Source organism: Mixophyes fleayi, chromosome 8 (genome assembly GCF_038048845.1).
Source record: "Mixophyes fleayi isolate aMixFle1 chromosome 8, aMixFle1.hap1, whole genome shotgun sequence".
Lineage (NCBI taxonomy): Eukaryota > Metazoa > Chordata > Amphibia > Anura > Limnodynastidae > Mixophyes > Mixophyes fleayi.
The window spans coordinates 134,846,932-134,864,555 of NC_134409.1; the positions used below are offsets into that span (position 1 = coordinate 134,846,932).

The 17,624-nt window shown below is 40.4% G+C and overlaps 2 protein-coding genes and 1 long non-coding RNA gene across 3 annotated transcripts in view; 2 read left to right on the forward strand and 1 right to left on the reverse strand.

Annotated features, from left to right (window-relative positions):
* The window catches only part of LSM3 (LSM3 homolog, U6 small nuclear RNA and mRNA degradation associated), a 491,439-nt gene that overhangs the window by 49,091 nt on the left and 424,724 nt on the right, over positions 1–17,624 (forward strand). The window lies entirely within an intron of this gene.
* Positions 1,733–6,441, reverse strand: LOC142099798 (uncharacterized). The gene is made up of 3 exons (XR_012678612.1): positions 6,115–6,441; positions 4,394–4,672; positions 1,733–2,081 (listed from the first exon to the last, which is right to left on the reverse strand). It is a non-coding gene; the product is annotated as an uncharacterized LOC142099798 (long non-coding RNA).
* The window catches only part of SLC6A6 (solute carrier family 6 member 6), a 44,007-nt gene continuing 30,891 nt past the window's right edge, over positions 4,509–17,624 (forward strand). The window contains exon 1 of the mRNA XM_075183662.1: positions 4,509–4,528. The gene's annotated coding sequence lies outside the window, so the exon portion shown is untranslated. The remainder of the gene's footprint in view (positions 4,529–17,624) is intronic.

Below are 17,624 nucleotides of genomic sequence, written 5' to 3' on the forward strand. Positions count from 1 at the left end.
TTTTCATCTTACATAATTTTCCTCGTGAATATCACAGAGACATAACTCCTCATTTAATAAACCAGACATAACCTACCACACACTTGCACAATGTATGCATTTTTTGTACATGAACATAAATTGGCACAAAGAATTTCCCAAATCATGAACTATAAAGAACAAAATGTGTTTTGAAGGTTATGTTTTCTATATAAATACATCTCTGGTCTCCAACCCAGTTACACTTCCTTGTTAATTACAGAACCTTTTCCTGCTAGTGTTTTCTTGATTGTGCAAGACCTTATTTACTCTAAGTAGAAAATAAATAAATAAATAAATAAAAAATAAATAAATAAAACTAGGAGAAACCTAGACAACTATGGGGTTAAAAAATTGGAAATAATTGGTGAAGCACCTATACAAAACGACTCTGAAGGCTCATCCACTTGAGCGTCTTTTCAGGAAAGACTATTATTGCTTTCTACACCAAACTTGATGTAGCTAAACTGCCAATCTGTTGATCTCCACGGTGTGTATGCTGTCCTGATAGATAGCAATGAACAAGGCAGGGTGGAGGTAATTTGGCATCATTTCCTTACATTCACTATGTCGCATATTTCTATTATTCGGTAGATCGCTAGTTGATGATATGTTACTCATGTACTACAAAGAAAAAGATTAAAGAATACTAACTAGGGAAGGCACACCTCAGATATGTGGTAAAAGTGTCAGCAACAATGGATTAATACCAACTTGAGACCCTCTTCTAAATCCATAATAGCACACTCAATTTTGGACTTGAAAAAACTGACACACATAAAAACAACATTTTTTATTGATATATATTAAAATAAAATCTAAAAAGTGAAATATTAAAAATTCGGAGTTTGAGACAAACTCAGAGGTATTTTAAAAAGATGACAATGTCATTCATGAGGCTCTATCCCTAATTAACTGTACTACGAATTTACATTTATTAAACTAGCAACTACATAAATATTTGCAAGAGCAGCTTCTTCAGAGACTACATTTCACTATCAGTATTGTGGTCTCCAAGAATTTCACACAGAGCTGTCCCGATGTACTGTTACAATTATCAAGAATAGCATATATTTTGCTACATATTACATTCTTATATTAGACCACACCAGGGATAGAGCCTCATGAATGACATTGTCATCTATTTAAAATACCTCTGAGCTTGTCTCATACTCCCGAATTTTTAATATTTTGTTTTTTATATTTTATTTTACTACATAGCAATAAAAAATGTTGTTTTTATGTGTGTCACAGTTTTTTCAAGTCCAAAATTGAGTGTGCTCTTATGGATTTAGAAGAGGGTCTCAAGTTGGTATTAATCCTTTGTTGCTGACACTTTTACCAGATATCTGAGGTGTGCCTTCCCCAATTAGTATTATTTTTTCTATTCTTTGTATTACATTATGATGTAATACTACAGGAAGTAGCACCCTCTGTGGTTTGTCATTTATAACTATCTATTATTAAAGATTATTAGTTAGGGACCAGCTACCTGTCATTCAGCTTTGATAGTAAGACATATTTAATATATATGTCTATTTTGGAATTCTCTTGTGCGGAAGATAATATCAGTGGATATCTTACTCATGTCACATTCCGTTCTGAATGAAACACAATTCGGTCATGAAAAGAAGTCGTCTGGATGAGCCCTGGGAGTTAGTGTATAAACCACTGATATGTTCGGAAAACTTCAGAAAGTTTATTCAGGGACTATTTCACATCTAATATTTTACAGACAAATAGACGTTATCTCATATACAGACCTATTTATCAACAGGAGAAAAAACGTATCTAAGGCAAAAATGGGTGTTTTGAGCGGAGATATGACTTTTCTCTATCCTTCAAATGGTCACAGCTGGGAGTAACACCGGACAGAGGAAGGATTTTCCAATGCAAAGCACAGGAAACCTACTTAACAAGGATCGCGTCAGTGTAAGTTCTGCCGCAGTCCTTCTTCTGTTATCTCCATCTCCACTGCGCATGTGTAAACCGGCCATGCGTTCAAACTTGAATCAGGGCCCATGTGTGTAGACCTGAATCCGTGACAGGAGACCCCTGCCATCCTGCTTTGGGGAAAAGGTTAAGTAATAAATAGTAAGTATGGGTGGAATCTTCATAAAACGTAATGCTTTGGCAATAACTAAACTAAGCTCACTAAGAATCTGTGGGTGTAAGGTATTTGTTCCATGCTCTTTATGCACCCAACTAACTGGGTACCACTAAGGCTGCCTGAAAGCCACTCTGTATGAGCAAATTCACCAGTGGCAACAGATCTACTATCATTTCAAGTATGTCTTAGTCAAGTTAGTAGTTTATACATTCTGCCAACAAGCATAGTTGGAAATAATCAGGGTGTTGCTTATAAAGAGGCAAACTAAGGCAGGTGTTTTAGGCAGAAGTTTTATCACAGGCTTCAGAAAGAGAAAATAATAAACATTCCAAATGTTATTAATATAAATGGTCTTTCCACCTTCAGATAACTTAAATGTATTGCCTTGTATGTGCCATTCTGCACAGCTTTTTCTTCTGTGATGTTCATTCCCTGATTTATATAATCAAGCGTAGTTGTTTGTTTTTGGTTGCCTTTGTCTGTATACAATAATATCCAATGTACAGTTCAGCAGAGCTGAGTAATAAACCAACAAATATAAACAATGCTGCCTGATTATATAAATACATTGCTGAAAAACACAGAAACAATCCAGGAAAATCAATGTATTTAGTAAAAGCTGCCAGAGGACATGCAGAAGCCAATAAAGTGAAAGCATTTGAAGGTGGAAAAGTGTTATATAAACACAGCATTCCGAGCTATTGCTGAGACTTCAGTCTACATAACATTTACACACAGTTAATCCACAGTTATCCCATATCTATGGATTGACCTGGTGCCAATCCTGATATCCTGTACTTCAGATAGATTTACTACCTGTTTACAAGCTCGTACAGACTTTATTGCTTAAAAAAGCAATCATAACAGTCTTAATTTAGAACATCTACATCATTACAAGGTTTCACAGAACACAAGGTACTCATATAAAGGGGAAACGCACAATCATAAACCAATATGAGAAAGAAAATGGTGGAAGTTTGGATTGTGCTGGGATAAAGATACTTTGTGAATCACAGGAGTATAATACATGTGTGCAAGTGAGCAGCAACAGTCTATAGCAGTGGTCAGGGAACAGGGGTAAATTACCCCAAATGGGGTAAAAATTAAATTCCTGGGGGTAATGCTGCCGATTCACACGCTGTCAGTTGGATTGTAGACCCCTTTAAATGTGAAATTGCTGTTGTACCAGAAGAGCCTCAGGGGTTGGCAGAGGCACTTCTTGAGCTTCGATGTAATAATGAAGCACGTATTGCATTCGAAAACAAAGCAGATCTGTCATATTTTTGGATGTCAACAGCTGCAAAGGCATCAAAATTGCACATGAGGAGGAAATCAAAAAGTTGCTGCCTTTTGCAACAACCTACCTTTGCAAACAAGGATTTTCCACTCTAACGAACATAACAACAAAGCAGATCAATCGATTGGACGCTGAACACTGTATCCAAATTGCTCTGACATCAAAATGTCCAAATATTGATGCTCTCGTATCAAAAATGAAGCAATATCATTTCTCCAAAACCTGAAGTTTTGAAGTTGAAGCTTTCAAAGAAATTTTGAATAGATTCAATAAAATTTTGAATTCCAATAATATGATTTTCTTCCTTTCAAATCAAGGGGGTAACGTTGTTGTATCTAAATATATTTGGGGGTAAAAGGTAAAAAAGTTCCCTGACCCCTGGTCTATAGCTAATGATTGCTCATGTAGTCTGTAATTGTAAAAAAAATGGATAACATTATTATCTAAATGGCAAATTAAGAGTTTCCCACATTATTATTGGTGAGGAGGCAGAAATATGCAGTATTAATCTGTATTATTTGAGGTACGAAAAAAGTTTATTTTTTAACAATCTAATATAACACCAAGGGATATATTTATGATACTTGGAGCACAAATAACTGTGAAAGAAAGTTTTAAATAAAATAAAATTGAGACAAAATAGACCCCACTCATGATTACAGATCACGCTCTCCAACTGACAGATTGTGCCCCTTTGCCAGTGAGAGTTTAGGACTGAACCATTATATTCAGTAGTAAAAGGATGGCAACAATTCAAATTGCAACATTTTTTTTGCAGTTCCGAAAATTAAAGGAAGCATTTTGGTTGCTATAGGATACAATAAATATATTTTTTTCTGTGTACAAGCAGAGTTTTATTTATAACTTAATAGAAGGGGAACTTGCCTAGAGCTCACAAAGACAAAACATTCATCATCCTGGAAATGGTAACAGGGTGAGGACTGGTCTAAAATGTTTAAACACTTAACCCGACATTGCCGCTTTAAATTTCTCTTGACAGACGTCGCAATGACGTCAAGCTGCTGTGCCGAACACTTGTCCAATCGGAGTAACTTGCTGTCAGCATGGTGATCCAATCGGAGATCTCCAGCGTCGGGTTCAAGGTAACTCTGTTTATTTGACAATCGGTTTCGCAGAAATTTGGATTTTCTTTGTAGGGCTTGTCAATGTCGGATTAGTGGTAATCATGAAAACGGTTACCACCGTCTAAAATAGCCTTTATTTCACCCACAAACCTAATCTGGTGTCTAAGGAAGAAAAAAGAACCCTTCTTAAAAACAGATTTTCAGACACAGATGTTGGTCAGATAAAGCAGGGTCCAGCTGACTTACCTACATCCTATTTGCTGATACTCATTTATTACAGGGTATTACATTAATTTGGTAAGATGGGCAGCATGGATATATTTCCTACTTGCCTACTCTCCCGGACTCCTGGGAGAGCAGGGCTATCTCCCGGATCCCGGCCAGTTTGATTAGTTAAGAGGAGGGGGCGGGGCTTAGCTTGGCGAGTCACGCTTCATTGAGGCCCGCTCCCCTGCTGTGATAGGCTAGCATGGTTGTGTCCTTTTAGGGGCAGGGCCAAATGACGTGTTTGATTGGTCACGCCCCCAGAAATCGCCATTGAGATATCCCCTCCATTGAGATCTCACAAGTCAGCAAGTATGATATATTACGGGAGGTTAATATTAATGTCGTTTTTTAAATGTACAGCTAACTTTATGTTTCAGACTGTTTTTAAATTTAACATACGTTATTACAATTATGTACATTGTTCTTTTGTAATTCTATTATTATAGCATTTTGTTTTGTTTTGCTTTGTTCCAAAATCAAGCATTTGGGAACCCCCCCTCTAGAAATTCTGCGTTTGTCCCTGAATCACTGCCTACCAATCTGATGACCCGATTGGCCACAGGTTGGAGGGCACGGAGGAGATAATGAATGACAACAAACAAATGCTCTGGTCCTAGTCAAATGCACCTTTAAAAAAACATGGTTTGTGCTAAGTGAACATTAATGGCCCGGCTTACTTGATAGCTCAGCTAACATAAAAATAAGCCAAGCTCTGTGTATTTCAACATTAAAAGTGCATCTTAATAAATATAAACTTTAGTCAAAACTTGTTTTTGCTGCACTGTTCTTGTTTATTTTAAAGTTATTTATTCATCTGAGTAAATAAAATGTTAATATTTAAATTCAACAAATATTTAAACAATCACATTCCCACACTCAGCATTCCTGCTTCATCCTCAGAAGTGTTTTCTTTTAAGATTAGACATTTCTTCCTAAACAAATTCCGTCCTCTGTGCTTAGTAGGATTTATTTATTTAAGGGTTGACGGTGTGCTGTTATGGAACAAAAATCTGCCATTTTTTTGTTTAAAATGTTACATATTTAAGGAATGGGGAGTAACTAAAATATTTGGACCTAATGTACAGAGCTATATTTTACCATTTATTGGCTTTTATTCAAGCTCAGAGAAAACGAGAATATTTTTAGCGTTGTTACCAACTACTTAATGTCATACTTACGTTAGTACATACACCTGCGCTAAAGGGGCTGCTCACTTTAGACAACTGTCATTGTTTTATTCATTTTTTTAGTAATGATGAGCATATAGTATAATATAATTGCATTGTCATTAGATCTCAGTTATACTAAACATGCACTGGATATGCATTGCAAAATACCTTGGTGTATAAATCGGGACAGGAGGTGTGGCCACATCAGGAAGAGAGAGGGATAGAGAGGGAGGGATAGGTAGAGAAAGAGAGGAAGAAAGAGAGAGGTAGAAAGAAAGAGAGAGGGAGAGAGAAAGACAGAGGGGGAGAGAGAGGGAAGGAGAGTGAGAGAGAGAGGGAGAGATAGAGGGAAAGAAAGAGAGCAAGAGAGAGGGGGAGAATGAGAGAGAAAGAGGGGAAGAGGGAGGGGGAGAGAGGTAGGGAGAGGGAGGGCGAGAGGGGAAGGAAAAGTGAGAAAAAGAAAGAAGGATAGAGAGGGAGAGGGGAAGAGTGGGTGAGAGAGAGGGAGGGAGGAGGAGGGGGAGAGAGAGGGAGGTGGAGAGGGGAAGAGGGAGGGAGGGCGATGGATGGGGAGGGAGGCAGGTGGAGAGAGAGGGGAAGAGTGAGGGAGGGAGGGGGACGGATGGGGAGAGAGAGGGAGGGAGGGGGAAGAGAGGGAAAAAGAGAGAGAAAGAAGGAAAGAGAGAGGGGGAGAATGAGAGAGAAAGAGGGGAAGGGGGAGAGAGAGGGAGGGAGAGGGGAAGGAAGAGTGAGAACAAGAGAGAGGGATGGAAAGAGAGGGAGAGAGAAAGAGAGGGGGTAGAATGAGAGAGAGAGGGGGAAGAGCCAGGGAGAGAGGGATGGAGGAGGAGAGGGAGGTAGAGTGGGGGAGAGGGAGGGAGGGGGGGAGAGAGAGGGACAGAGAGGGGAGACCCCTAACGCTGGTTATGTTTGTCTCCAGTTGAACTGCAGCTTTTTCTCCCCTACTCCTAAATACTATTATTTAACATTTAGCACCTTATATATAACTTTAAAAGAATAACATAAATACGTTGGTAAATCTGGTCGGATGGTAGCCACAACCACCCCGTGCACTCTCATTTACCCCCTGGTTTAGAGGCCCCAGTCTCAGATGAGAGGGATCCATCCGTTTGACCCAAGAGTCAGTTGGCCAGAACTCCATCTGTTTGTCCACCACATGTGACCAAATTGAGCAGTGACCCTGCAGCCTGGCACAGGTTTTACTCTGAGCAAAGTTCTACAAGTTTTCACTTTTCGTAACCTTAAAGTTCATCTAAGGCAGTGTGTCCACGTTGCATACTGTATTTATTATGCGGATTACTAATCCTCACCTTCAGCCCTTTTGACAGGAACAAGTCGATGTGGTTTACAGAGCATCTGGAATCTAGAAAGCGTTTAGAAATCCAAAACTGTATTCAATTGACTTTTTGCTTTCTGAATATTAGAGGTGTTTAAATAGAAGACAGTCCATCTAAGTAAATATCTTAACTCAAAGTGAAACTCCATGAAGAGTATTTAGATGGGGTTCCCTGGAAAGCCCACCGTTACCGTATGATTGCGGCTCAAACTGCCTCATGTTTTGAACACTGTAGGCTCTAGATTATTGGAAGAACAGGGAGATGCAGGTAAAAATTATGTTTGGATACACACAACTACCTTCCGCAAAGTTTACATTACATTCAACTTACTTAAAGGAGATGCCCCCTTGTTATCCTAAAGGGGTTGGTCACTTTAAAACAATCTCTTTCCAATCATTCATGAATGATTCAGAATGCTACTATTTACCATTTTTCCTTAGTTTGTTTCTTCAGGCTTCTATTAATGATTCTGCACAGTACCATGGACTACCATGGTAAACACGGTAACCACAGTCACATGGCACATGATAATGAGCAGAGAGGCTTTAGAGTCCATCGGAGCTCTTTCTGCACTGTATACTGTAACATACCATTCGCCCCCTCCTTCTGCCCTCCAGAGCTTTTGAAATAATATAATGGATATAATGATACTGTGAAAGAATTAATGATGTCTTTAATTAAGTAATGCAACTTGTATAGAAATATTTGGTATCAGAATACATTTAGTTAGAATAGCTTACATGCAGAAGTGCACAGTTGTAGTAATTGTGATTAGAATGGCGGGTTCTTCTCTATGCTAAGAAAAGAACTGTAAAAACTGAGATAACATGGTGTCCATACTATAGGCTACAAGACAAGATAAGACGTGTGGTCATCAGCCGAAGTTTTGCATAGATGTTTAAAGGACATAGTAAACTAAAAAGAAATGTGTCAACTATTACACAGCGTAAGCATAAAGGTAAGCTGTGCATTCAATATTCTTTGTATAAATACTTTTGCTTAAAGCCTCAAGAGTTGATTTGACAGACTCCTGTGTGACTGATCAATTCTCCAGTGCTGACCGAACCAGACGGTGACAAAGTCTGGTACCGTTAACAATACGTATGCAAATAGCTAAGAGAAATACATATTAGATACATGCTTAAAAGTTACTTAGTTGACATAAAATATAAACCTATCTGGAATTTATTCTTTAAATTTATATATTCCAACTGATAAAATGAACATTTGGGGACATTTTATTATTTTTTGTCTGCTTCCTTATGATTTAATACTTATTTAAAACAAGCAGCCACTATGTACCGGTAAGGCCTCGTACACACACGTATTAGCTTCTGACCAACACTGCAACACACACAGCCCACTCGGTACTTTTACCTTTGCATTCTAGCTGGTCCATTGTGCAATATGATGTAGCACATGCTCTTGTGTTTCTAACTCCCATTGTCCCATAGATTGTAAGCTTGTGAGCAGGGTTCTCTTACCTCTCTGTCTGTATGTATTACCCAGTATTGTCTTATTAATGTTTATTCCCAATTGTAAAGCGCTATGGAATTTGCTGGTGCTATATAAATAAATGTTGATGATGATAATGATTAGCTTTTATCCAGTGTTTAAATTACATTTTTAAAACCTAGTAAATGTCCTGTGATACTGATATTCCTAAAAACAATGGAAATGAACGGACCTACACACACGTTCACTGTGCGTCAATATCAGCATTGCCTGCTGCACTCTTAAGGGTTTATGTTCAGTACTTATATTATTATGGTTCTGTGGAATACACTAATCAATACTTTGTTAAAGTGAGGACAAAGTGTAAGGTTGCCTTTACCTATTTTGAACTTAACTATCTAATGTCTGATTGTGTGAACCCTAAGGGTTAACTGTTTTGCAGAGAGCTGCAACATTGATGAAACAATATTAAAAAAGGAACTGATGTTTAAGGCACTGAACCGGGAAATGACACCAAGGGCTAGATTTACTAAGCTGCGGGTTTGAAAAAGTGGGGTTGTTGCCTATAGCAACCAATCAGATTCTAGCTGTCATTTTGTAGAAGGTACTAAATAAATGAAAGCTAGAATCTGATTGGTTGCTATAGGCAACACCCCCACTTTTTCAAACCCGCAGCTTAGTAAATCTAGCCCCAAGACTATCACTATTATTTCCAACTGTGATACTTTCTGGTGGAAATGTATAGCTTAAAAATAGATAATGTACAAAATGTTTAATATCTGCAGATTTTTCTAGCAGAAGCGAGCCAAAAAGTTGATACCAATAATTTACTCGTTGTCGCATTGCCAAAGAAGAGCATCAATTTTCCAGAGTCGATTATATGCAATTTATCAATAAAATCTGGCGATAGAGCTTCGATTAACCCCCCCCCCCCCCTCTGCATCCTGCTCTTACACGCTCTGCATGTGACTGAGGGGTGTCATGGCCGCTATGAATCATTTGCACCAAGTAAAGAGCGTGACACTTGGCCCTACCGTTAGAACGGCGTGGAAGGGAGGTCACCAGTGACTCATCTGTAATGTAACTGGGGACAAGGGAGAAACGGCCGTCGCAGATCTGGGCTTGTACGTGATCTCAGACAATAATCCTATAACACAGGGACTCAGCCTGCATGTGAGGCTTAAACATCTGACCCCGTCATCTCCCTGCCAAATACACAGATTACACAGAGAATACACAGCATACAAAATGCTCCTGTGTGCAGCCAAATACTCTGCTCTCACCGCTTTGTGCTCAGCTCGCCCAACAGGTGTAAGTACCGGCCTCTGAAATCTCTGGGCAAAAGACACTTGAAAGAAATAAATCTATGGATAAACTTTCATCTGAAATTCTTTAGTACAATATATATATAAATATATATATTAGTCTTGTAGCTGGAGCAAGAGATACGGCAGAAAAACAAGTAACATTGAGATGCTTAGAGCTGGATTTGGACATGACTTGAGCTTGGCACGCCCCTACTGTACATTGACTACTGCAAAATACCCCCGTTCACTCCCCAAAATCATAGGCTGAAATAAATGTCCTTTGTGGTCGAAGACGGAGCGGACAGCGTTTACTGGCATAGGCGCAGAGTGATTTTGCGTACGATACGGCAAATACGTACCTTGATGAATCTAACACAAGAAGTGTATCCTAGGTGTGTCGTACCTTCACTGACATAATACACATTCCATCATATTTTACCTAGACATAAATACAGAAAATCAGGCTCTCTGTTCCCTTTGTCGTCAGCTTGGCTAGGCCAATTGCTCAGTAGACATTTTGGAGGGTGTCCTTGGCTTGATCCAGATTGAAGAGCTACATGTTGGGTGGTATCGGAGGGTGGGTTGGCCATTTTAGACCTTAGTAATTCCATGGGTCTCACATTGTCAAATTGACATCCGACATGGATAGTCTTATTGCACAGTAAGATTGAAAAAAGACCCAGGTACATCAAGTATTACATTTCATAACTTCTAATTCAACGACATTAGGATTTTAGACAACAGGTTCTGAAAAGATGATTCACCAAATGCTGCCTAAAATCCTTCGGTTGGGACCAGTTTCACAAATAGATCAAAATACAGATCATTACATCTGCAACCTCTACCAAAAATAACATTATTTTAGGACAGAACCAAAAGGCATGTTCTATGTTTTCAGAATTGCAGAGAGTTTCATAGATATTTTCGATAGACTGCAGACAATTGTTTTACTGGCAGATTACCAGATACTGTAACACATCTCATAGCAAAAACGTCTTTGGGAAACTGGCTCCACAATGTATAGGATTGTTTTGGAAAGTTATCAGTAACACATGAAGTAGAGAAATCATTCCTTCAATGCTTGGTCCCTGTAGGAACATACTTTCCAACGGAGAGGTATGCTTGCTGCTAATCTACATGTACTCAAGGTTGCAGATAAAACATTGACAGGCTACAGGTCTACCGGCCAGTAAGGATTAGTAAAACATACTGTTACAGACATTTTGAAAGGAGGTTATGGCTCAATTAATCCAAATGAAGGCATAAAACTATTATGTCTACATTATTTATAAATTTGTTGTTGTTTTATTAAGCTGTTGAGTGATCAGTTAGAGATGTCAATGGATCAACGAGTTGTAATAATTATATTCCTTCAAGGAGTCCCACAGGCTTGGCCTTCTAGTTTCAATCCTAAAAGTCCAGAGTTGTCTGTCGTTGATTCATTCTTCGAGGCTTTGGAACTTCTGGACGATGGCCTGGAGAGCTGTCACTTCAGAGGCCACCTGTCACTCACCGGACCGTGAGTGCCTCTGCACTGGTGCGTGGTTCTCTATCCTTCCTGCCGGCGCCTGTCCTGAGCCGCGGCCATCCGCCATCTTGATGGACTGCGCATGCGCAGCATCCATGAACTCTTATGACCTTGCTTTTAACCTAATTGGTGGATCAATCACCTCTCCCTATTTAAGGCACCTGTGGCCATGGTATCGTTGCCTGATCTTGAGTCTCATTCCCTGTGAGTGTCTGAAGGTGTCTCCTGTGTCCTGTTCGTATCTTCAGTTTCCTACTGGATTACCTGCTCTGCTCATCGGCGGTTCCCATACCCGCTACTGACTCCTGTGTCCTGCTCGTGTCTTCAGCTGTCTGCTGGATTACCTGCTCTGCTCATCGGCGGTTCCCATACCCGCTACTGACTCCTGTGTCCTGCTCGTGTCTTCAGCTGTCTGCTGGATTACCTGCTCTGCTCATCGGCGGTTCCCATACCCGCTACAGTCTCTCAGCTCTCCTGCTGTGCCTGCATATCCTCGTTGGACAAGCTTCTCTACTTAGCAGCGGTATGCATACTTGTTATTGACTATCAGCTGTTATCCTGCATATCCGCTTTGGACAAGCTTCTCTATATTTAGCAGCGGTATCCATACCCGCTATAGACTATTAGCCGTTACGCTGCATATCTGTTTGAACAAGCTTCTCTACTCAGCAGCGATATGCATACTTGTTATTGACTATCAGTTGTTATCCTGCATATCCGCTTTGGATAAGCCTCTCTACTCAGCAGCGGTATACATACCCGCTATAGACTATTAGCTGTGACGCTGCATATCTGTTTGGGACTAGCTCCTCTGCTCTCCAATTGTATTTATACAGTTATAGACTCTTATCACTCCTCCACTTATCCGCACCTGGACAAGTCCTCACCTCATCACAGCAGTGGTACAACTTGCTATACGCAGACCACTGACTCTCCCGCTACCTACCTGCACCTGGACAAGTCTTCCCTTCACAGCAGTGGTACAACTTGCTATACGCAGACCACTGACTCTCCCGCTACCTACCTGCACCTGGACAAGTATTCCCTTCACAGCAGTGGTACAACTTGCTATACGCAGACCACTGACTCTCCCGCTACCTACCTGCACCTGGACAAGTCTTCCCTTCACAGCAGTGGTACAACTTGCTATACGCAGACCACTGACTCTCCCGCTACCTACCTGCACCTGGACAAGTCTTCCCTTCACAGCAGTGGTACAACTTGCTATACGCAGACCACTGACTCTCCCGCTACCTACCTGCACCTGGACAAGTATTCCCTTCACAGCAGTGGTACAACTTGCTATACGCAGACCACTGACTCTCCCGCTACCTACCTGCACCTGGACAAGTCTTCCCTTCACAGCAGTGGTACAACTTGCTATACGCAGACCACTGACTTCCCGCTACCCTACCTGCACCTGGACAAGTCTTATCACAGCAGTGGTACAACTTGCTATACGCAGACCACTGACTCACCCGCTACCTACCTGCACCTGGACAAGTCTTCCCTTCACAGCAGTGGTACAACTTGCTATACGCAGACCACTGACTCACCCGCTACCTACCTGCACCTGGACAAGTATTCCCTTCACAGCAGTGGTACAACTTGCTATACGCAGACCACTGACTTCCCGCTACCCTACCTGCACCTGGACAAGTCTTCTCATCACAGCAGTGGTACAACTTGCTATACGCAGACCACTGACTCTCCCGCTACCTACCTACACCTGGACAAGTCTTCCCTTCACAGCAGTGGTACAACTTGCTATCCGCAGACCACTGACTCTCCTGTTACCTTCCTTCACCTGTTCACGTCCACTCTACTCTCCTACCAGTACAGCTGCAAGTCGCTGACTCTCCTACCAGTATAGCTGCAAGTCACTGACTCTCATCTATTCCATTGGCATTCTCTCTCCATCTGCTGTTATATACATTCCTACTATTCACCCTACTGCCAGAGGACCGCTGTGTAAACCCCGCCCCTCTGGTAAGCATTATCAACTGGTGAATCCTGGGTAGAACTCCTAGTGCCCGTGACTCCACCATGAGCTCTCTGAGACAGGATAGGAGATCTACTAAGGAGTATTGGGTTGAGGTTCTCCACTGGGCTATCGTCTCCAGTAGAGTGACTCTACTTTTATTAGTAAATTTTGTATGTGTCTTTCTGAAGTTAAAGACACAATGGTACATTACCCTGATGCAGGTATTTTGGAAAGAATCATGCAACTAGCCATTAACATGGCTATCTCATGATGCCACTTAAACCATTATCCACGCACTCATAATTTCCCATCTTGATTACTGTAACCTGCTAGCCGGCCTCCCCTGCTCCCACCTTGACCCCCTTTGTTCTATATTCAATGTGGCTGAGAGACTTATGTTCCTCTGCCTCCCCTTAGACTGGCTCCCCTTCCCCATCAGAATGCTTTTTAAACTCGTCACTCTCAATTACAAGGCCCTCTCCCACTCCACTGCCCCTTATATCTCTAACTTCCTCTCCATCCACACTCCCTCTCGTTCTCTGCGATCGGCCAATGACCTCACCTCCAGTCTGATCACCTCTTCCCACTCCAGAATTCAAGATTTCTCCCAGGCTGTGCCTGACCACTGGAACAACCTCCCACCTTCTATCCGACTGTCTCCTAATCTGTGTTCCTTCAAAGGAGCTCTCAAAACCCATTTGTTCCTCAAAGCCTACCAGCCATCCACCTAACCATTTCTCCACGCTTAATCTCCTCACCTCTCTCTTCCCCTCTCCCCTTACTAGCTCCACTTGCATTTGATCCCCTCCACCAACTAGCCATGCGACTGTTGTCTGTTTCCCCTCCCTTTAGAATGTAAGCTCTTACAAGCAGGGTCCTCTTCCCTTCTGTTTCTATACTTAATACTTCTGCTCCAGCTACACTGGTACTGGTCTTGTTTGGAGGTTTTGGAGTCTTTGTATTATTTGTTTATTGTTCTGTACTGTTTCCCTGTATGGTCTACTGTTTGTACTTTGTATGGCGCTGTGGAAATCTTGTGGCGGCTTCTAAATAAAGGATAATAATAATAATAATAATTAACATGTATTGCAGATGAAGCTCCACTTACACTTATTCCACCTAGGACTTTCTTCTAGCACAAGACATAGTATTGTAAGAAGAACCCATGCATATAGGCACAACTACGTTATCCATACGGAAAAAGATATGTTGTTGGTACCCAGCCCTATGTATTTACTGTGGTGAAAAATGTCATCTAGTTCAAATCTGCCCTAAAAAACTGGGATACCCCAGCATCTAGATAAGCCTCCGAAAAAATCATCAAGGTGGGCAGGCACCTTCTCCAAATTTGATAGACTATATATACCAGTAGAACTCCGTTAGGAATTCCACCACATTGTGGTATTGTGGTGGGCCGTTAACTTTCTAGATCTTGACTTTGCTATATCTTTAGAAGTTCCATTTCTGCTTGCTGAAAACCCAGTTTAAGTTTTAGCCTTAGATAATAGACCTTTGAAAGATGGTGTAATTTATTTCATAGCTCCTGAAATTTGCATGATTTTAAGTAGTCTACATTTTTCAAAATAAAACATTTTTCTTATTCCATCCCCCCTCTTGTCACTTAGTCATAAACATACAGCACGGTGGCTCAGTGGTTAGCACTTCTGCTTCACAGCACTGGGGTCATGAGTTCAATTCCCAACCATGGCCTTATCTGTGAGGAGTTTGTATGTTCTCCCCATGTTTGCGTGGGTTTCCTCTGGGTGCTCCGGTTTCCTCCCACACTCCAAAAACATACTGGTAGGTTAATTGGCTGCTAACAAATTGAGCCTAGTCTCTGTGTGTGTGTGTATGTGTGTGTGTGTGTGTTAGGCAATTTCAACTGTAAGCCCCAATGCGGCAGGGACTGAGTGAGTTCTCTGTACAGCGCTACAGAATTAGTGGCGCTATATAAATAAATGGTGATGATGATACATTGTCTGATTGATAGGTGAGATAACCAAATGGAGTTCAAAATGGTGATGCTGTCGCTGTTCATTTTTGATCTGTAATATACTGATATTTACTACTTCAGAGACCTTATTACTATCCTATTGATACCAGGCTCCCTAGAGGAATAGTTTGATCCTTGTTTGGATAAGCAGGAATATATAGAAGACAATGTTCAGCATGGTCTTATTCACACACTTCACTTTGTTGGTAAATATTATGTAGGTCTCAGCTCTTGTATTAATTACCAAGGTGTGAATACAATTACACCTGTCTCCAGTAGACTGTCCCTTTAGTTTCTAGAAGAGTTTGGTGTCCTAGCTATAGAACATATATTAACTTATTAAGCATTTGAAGTGTGAGCTACAGGTGAGTCTTCTCACACTGTGCCATCTGGTCTTCTTAAACCTTTGGCCATCCCTAAAGGATGACAGAATTTGGCTGCCCCCAAAAAAATCATTCAACTTCACCTCTTCTCAGCTAAATTAGGCTGTAAATTTATTAGGCAGAAAATCATTCTTCATCTGTCAAATCCTGGTATATACTGTCACGGATTACCCTCCACACTGAGAAATCCTAATACTTTTTATCTCTCTCGTTTAAAGTTTGCAAAGACACAGATTCCTTTTTGCATCTTAATTTTCCTCTGTTTTGGTGAATGGTCAACCCGAGTATGAGATTTTATATTCAAAGAAAGTTTGTAAAAACGTACTGTATCTCATACCTTGGAGAGGATATGGCCCTGATGAGTGATCATGGCTGTCCGCTAAACATGTATCTAAAGGTGAGGAACTGGGTACTGTCCAATACAGAAGCATGACTTAAAGTGGAAGTGGTAATATAAGTCTGGGTCCGGCATCTATCTATCTATCTACCTCATATCTATTGATCTATCTATCCATATCTATCTATCTATCTATCTATCTATCTATCTATCTATCTATGTCATATCTATCTATCTATCTAGATCCTATCTCTCTATCTCATATCTATCTATCTCTCTATCTCATATCTATCTATCTATCTATCTATCTATCTATCGATTTCATATCTATCTATCTAGCTCCTATCTATCTATCTATTTCATATCTATATATCTAGCTCCTATATATCTATCTATCTATCTCACATCTCTCTATCTATCATCTCTTTATCTATATAATATCTATCTCATATCTATCTATCTATCACTCTTTCTAACTAGCTCATATCTATCTCACATTTATCTATCTATCTCCTATCTCATATCTATCTATCTCCTATCTATCTATCTATCTATTTCATATCTATCTATTTAGCTCCTATATATCTATCCATCTATCTCATATCTATCTATCCATCTAGCTCCTATCTATCTATCTATTTTATATCTATCTATTTAGCTCCTATATATCTATCCATCTATCTCATATCTATCTATCTAGCTCCTATGTTTCTATTTAATATCTATCTCTCTAACTAGCTAGCTTATATCTATCTATCTCAAATTTATCTATTTATCTATATCATATCTATCTATCTATCTATCTATCGCTCTATCTAGCTAGCTCATATCTATCTATCTCACATTTAACTATTTATCTATCTATCTCATATATATCTATTTCATATCTACCCATCCCATATATATCCAGAGAGTGGTACAATAATGAGGGTCTGCAGACAACAGAGAAGCATGGTGGAGGTTCCTTGCAATTTGAGCAAATGGAGTTTGGGATTTGGTCAGGATTAATGGTGTCCTCAATGCTGTGAAATACAGGCAGGTACTTATCCATCAGGCAATACCATCAGTGTCTGCGTGGCTCCAAAGTTATTCTGCAGCAGGACAACGACCCCAAACATACAGCCAATGTCATCTATCTTCATCATAAAGAAGAACAAGGAGTCCTGGAAGTGATGATATGACCCCCACAGAGCCCTGATCTCAGCATCATCGTGTCTGTCTGGGATTACATGAAGAGACAGAAGGATTTGAGCCATCCTACAGCCACAGAAGATCTGTGGTTAGTTCTCCAAGATAATTGGAACAACATCCCTGCCGAGTTACTACAAAAACG